We start from the raw sequence: 6,000 nt of genomic DNA on the forward strand, positions 1-6,000 counted from the left end.
AATCCCATTAACGAAACGGTTGCAGCTACTGTTGCCGTAAGAATTCGCCAGTAGTATCGACATGAATTTATTTAGAACGTCAGCCCCCGCAAATGAAACAGAGAAACCACTTTCAGGATCCATCCATATCAACTAAGTGGGAGGAATCTAATCCTGTGGTCGTTGCGTGAAGCCTATTTCCTGTGGCGAGCCCGTGGATGAAAGAGAACGTATTTATACGAGGTAGGAAAGAATGCGCGTACTCTACCAGCAACATCTAGAAACCCCGTGAATAAGAGGGTTTAACGACCCTTCGCAGTCTTGCGGAATATTCAGGACCCTATGACGACGATTTTTCTGTCCGTCTTGTAAGAAAAGACGGCTTAAAAGCTCTTTCCACTAGAGAGCTTCGTCTCTTCGGTTGTTTCGATCTCGAAAAGCGTAGCACAGCTACGGGGTGAAATATCCCTGACGGAGAATTATGAGTAAAGAGCGATAATGTTGGCAGAAATTAAAATATTTGTCAAATACAGCGTGAAAGGAAATAGGAAAATTGAGCGCACTTTTCGTAAAAATTACGCTTCTTAATGTGTCGGAGAATAAAACGATGGAAGCATAAAACATTAACAGAAATTGAAATTCCTCAAGCGGAATATATGTACGTTTCGGATGTTGTAAAAACCATACTTGTCGATGTAGCAGAAAATACAACGGTGGAACCGTAACGTTGACAGAAATTGAAATTTCCCAAGCGGAATATATAGTAGCTTCCAATGGCTAAAGAATCATACTCGTTAGTGTATTAGAGAATAAATTGATGAGACCATAACGTTGACAGAAATTGAAATTTCTTCAAAACGATGTAGCTTTCTTTTGTTTGAAGAAATCAAAATTATATTACGACCGAGAGTATACTCTTTGGAAAAATTATAGCTCTATAACAAGGGATAATTCGTAGCAATTAACATGGCTGAAGAGTTTTCATAGAAGATATTTCAGATATAATTCATCCAGAATTTTTGTTCTTCTTCGTTAAATTTTAAGCGAATATTAATAAAACTTAGCGTTATATCGAAATGAAAAACCAGGGATAAATAGCTTACATTCCATCGGATAACCCAAAGGAAAATGTAAAATGTGAACTTTGTCATCTAATTCTTTCATCGATGGATCTTACGATCGAACCACTTTCGACAAATAAATTTCTCGACGGAAGTCGCAATTCATTTTTCTTTCTTCCTTTATTAAATAACATTATTTACCAAACAAAACTTGATGTTCAATTTTAGGAAAACGCCATTAGCTTCTTCGCACGTCGAACGATTCATTACATCGGCGAATATCGGAGCTGTTATACGTAATTAAATCAAAGGAAGAAACTTGGCCGTGGAAAACTTCTCGCCCCATAAAATATCGCCTCTCGATGGAATCCGTGAAATATTCTTTTAATTCCTGGCCGTATCAAACCAACGTGTCAACGTCAATTACTCAACCCCTTCAACCGTCTCCGCCATGTTGAGAGCGCTTCGGGCGAATTGAAATCAACGTCGACGTAAAATGTAAACACCATTAACTGTAAAACGCTGTAACCAAGGGCAACGTATTCGCCGAGCGAGCAAACCCCCGGAAATCGTATCAATCGATCGACGTCAGGAGCCAGGTAACGATTTGAGAAAGAAAAAGGTAAAAAGTTTAAAAATAGGAAAAACAGATGAAGAAAGGAAAAACGTGTCACAGGAAGCATAATACGGGGATATAAGAATATAAACAGAGCACTCGAACGAATCGATACTAGAGCAGAAGTGAACAGAAGACTCGTGAGAGGAGTGAACTCGACCGTCTGAAATTGTCCTGGCGTCAGCTTTTTCTTTTTTTCTTTTTTCTTCGTGACATAATATCAACATTTAAACAACGAAATTGGTCGCACAGCTGGATAAGCGATATTCGATATAACGAGACGCGTTCGTGTATCCATTAGCTAGCCGTAATATTGTAGATGAGCCAACGTCATAAGTGACAGTAATCTAGGACGCTCGCCGCTTCCCTCGATTATTGCTTTATCGATAGAGCGTTCTTGACGCGAAAAGTTGCGATGGTTTCGCAATAGTTTGTATTAGATCACCCTTATATACGTAACAACATATTAGAATGATGTTGAAACAGTTACCGATATGGAGGATCATAGCGGTGCAGGTCAGCGCACTACTGTTTCTCATAAAATGGATCTCGCAAAATTAGCCTGTTTATCCTTCTAAAAGATTATTGTTACTTCCATCCCTTGAAAAATGAACTATATTCCTTTACCTAAAATTTCACTTCCACGCACATACACACACGCACGCCTCATTGTGTCGCTTGTCGTTGGAGAATTTCAATAAAAGCTGCAGCATATCGCATCAAATTCTTTAAACGAAGACGTAAAAATTACTTGAAACAAACTTTCGGCCCTTCGAAGTTTCAAGTTGTTAGTCGCATCCTTCCACGGCCACGTCGGAACGTTAACCGCGCTTATAAAGTCGAGCGAAAGAGATGAAGAAGAAGAGAGAAATAAGAGAGGCGAATATAAAAAAAGAAAAGAAAAGACACAAATTAAAAAGGCAAAAGGGCGATATTTCTCTCGATATTATCTCCGATGTACCAACGGCCACGGCAATAATTCTCATTTATGAGCAACGCGTGTACGATATATAAAAATCCGGCCACTTATTTCGCCGTTTGGCGTTCCGATCGACATTCGCGTCGCGCCAGCTTTCGCTTGGTGAAATATAAAACGACCGTGGAAAGGTGCATGTCACGCACGCCGCACCCCAAAGCTTCTCTCACACCCTCTAAATCCCGACCTCGCTTTGACGAGGTCACTACGCGCGCAATTCGAGTCCTCAGAAATTGCCTCTTTTCCAGACGACCACACGATAGCAACGATTACTGTTACCCGAGATAAGGGGCGGAAGAAACGCTCGTTAAACGAGCGAGAAACTATGAACGAGGGATCTCGTTCGATTCGAGGAAAAGCAAAGAGGGAGGAGCTTCCAATTGGTTAACTTATTGAACTGCACGTAGGGTAATTATGGGAGAAATGGACTGGCATTTTCTTTTGCAATGAGCTCTTCCGGATAATATCGTGGAATTTATTAGTTACGAGATGCGGTACCGCGTAGACGATGCTTGCGACTTTACGAAATGAATCGACGATATTGTTGGTACATTTTTCAAGCGTTCATAGCGAACGGTTGACTTGAAACGAACGGAAGTCTGTTTCCGAGAAAATCAACAGGCCTCGCTCGAGAAAACTTCGGACTTCCAGCTGAACAATTATCGTGTAACTATTTTTCTAATACAAACATGTATATTTTAACGAAGCAATAGAAAGTAGGGTATATTCCGCACGTTTTGTTCCAATTACAAGTGTAACTGCAGAAATCGTACCAATTGCGTGATGTAACAGCTTTCTACAGATACGCGGAGGAATCCTTCTAAAACAAATTTTACCTCCAAGTGGAAAGGATGTCGTTCCGCGTCTTCGTTTCAATGCGATAAAAAGAAACACAGAGGGACGAGAAATAAAATAGAACACAAATAAGTATTCACCAGCGTTCCTCCACGGCGGACGAACGATTTAAACCGACGGCAATGGCCAAGAGAATCTCGGCGATCGGTTATAAAACGAAGAAACGATTAATAGAGAACATAGTAGAGCTAAAAGGATGACTACTAGTCAAAGGGACGCGAATCTGATTCGTTGTTTCTGATAGAACCAACACAGCCATAAAGATAACGTGTATCGGTCAAAAACGTCGATATGTACAAATAAAACAATGTAGCAACGCGTGACGATAAACCATAGACAGATGGCATTATTTGCGTGCCCCTATTGCCCGCCTCATTGGTCATTAATCATCTTTGCAGGCCTGCAGTAATTCGTGCTTCGTTAAACTCGTCAGTAGTATATCTCGTTACTGTTCAGACGAACTCGGTTACATCTAGTAGCAGCGGCTAGTAGAAATCAGACTGGCACGCGTATGTGCCATAAATATCGGACGGCGCTGATATTTCCGAGCGATATCGTTCGAATTTAATCGCTGGGAAATCATAAAAATATTTACGCGGCCTTCTGATCCGACTTGTTTTCATACGCTACGATGCTTAATCGATACCACCGCTGTTATAAAGACGGACGAATGGAACAGCGTTAAAAAAATAGACGGCATCGAGTTTATGGGATTTATACACATGGTGAAAAAAGTAATGCATTTCGCGGTTCGCGCGAGATTGTTTAACGGGTTTTCAGAGGAAAAATGGAAAAAATTGGATGCTTATTAGCGGTAAAGGGAAACCCGAAAAAAAGCAGAGAAATAAGAATTAATACGAACGAAGCTGTTATTCAAACGGTTTGTGTGGAATTGTTGGGGGTTTATAAATGTGCTCTGCTGTTGTTTGTATTTTAATGATCACGGAATGTCGTTCGTTTGTATTCTGGTTTCATTGGATTATTCACGAATAATTAAATGGGACGTGGTTTTTGTAAAGCTTCTCAACGTTATGGCTAGGGGCTTTATCGTAATTTAAATTTCCTTTTCAAATTTAATAGTATGTTTCATTTGAGACTAAATCTAAAAAATGAAATATTCCTATTATTTAGAATAGGATCCGAGTATTTTTGTCATAATCAATTTTAATTCCGTTCAGTTAATGTCGACCCAAATTTCTTCATTACACTTTTTTCGAATCAAATATTTGTCGTTTTAATTATTCGATTTCCGACTCTCTTTCCAATATCAATTTTACGTAACAGTGTTATAACTCCAATAAAATTACACAACATTTAGAATGTTAGATACATATTTACGAGGACCACTAAACGAGCTACAAATAAAAACAAGAAGTGACCTTATCACGCAACAAATTTAATTTAAAACAAAGTACAACTCGAAGCCTTATCGCACATTTTAGTTATCGTAATAAACTTTTACGTAGTTGTGCAAGTTCAATTTTGTTTGCATAACAAACTAATTCCACTCGGCATACTTTTAATGAAAAACCCTGCGAGGAATTCAATCGTCACTTGGAAAATTGATTCTGCTATGGTTTTCGAATTTTTACATTCCAGGCAAAGATTTTTCATATTAAAGAAACGTTAACGAAACATTGAAACTAAAATTCCTGAAACCTTAATGATAAAAAACTTGTCGAACATCGTTTCTGATGTTAGAAGAACGATATTGATGATAGAAAAATGACACGGATAAGATGCGTGGTTAAATAAAATTTTAATTTTCAAATTAGAATCTTCCACGGAAATGTGCAAACGAGAAATTGAATAAAACTCATCGTTTGATCTATGCATTTGTTAATTCTACTTCGAACATGCTATTTTATCCCCGTGCATCGTCCATATATATTAAAATTTAACGATTCTCGATTGAACCTTCTACGAATTTCAAATAAACCTTCACCGCGCATTCGCGATCTTCCAGTGTAATATCGCGAATGCTGTGCAAAAATATGCAAACATAAATTCAAAATATGCAAACACACGTCATATAATATTAGGTTGGAAACAATCGACGCCAAGTTCTAGTACGTGCTTAATCAGATTAGATGAGTGTAATTAATTATAAACTTTGGAGAGTAATAATTACAAAGTTGTGGCACGAACAACGGAACATTAATCCTAGTTGGGTACTAAATTCCTATTTAAATGTCGGATATTAAATTTACTGTCGTACGAATTTGCTTTGTCATTAGCTATTGTAGCATTGCAAATTACAATTCGAAATTACAAAATGTATCCTATCATGTACGGATGAACGCGTTTAATGTTTCAATATTTTACTTGAAACGTGATGATAAAACGATCAGTCGTAAAATAGCAAAGTCAGCTTATAAAGTACGTTTATCATATCATAAAGTAACTGTTCAATAAAACAGGAATTCTGTGAGAGCAGAATTTTCTTCGTTAAGCGTAACATTTTTCAGTTCTTTCCCATCGAAGTTCAGGATATTTCAGTATCCTACATTATA

Source organism: Bombus pyrosoma, linkage group LG15 (genome assembly GCF_014825855.1).
Source record: "Bombus pyrosoma isolate SC7728 linkage group LG15, ASM1482585v1, whole genome shotgun sequence".
In the NCBI taxonomy this organism is placed as follows: domain Eukaryota; kingdom Metazoa; phylum Arthropoda; class Insecta; order Hymenoptera; family Apidae; genus Bombus; species Bombus pyrosoma.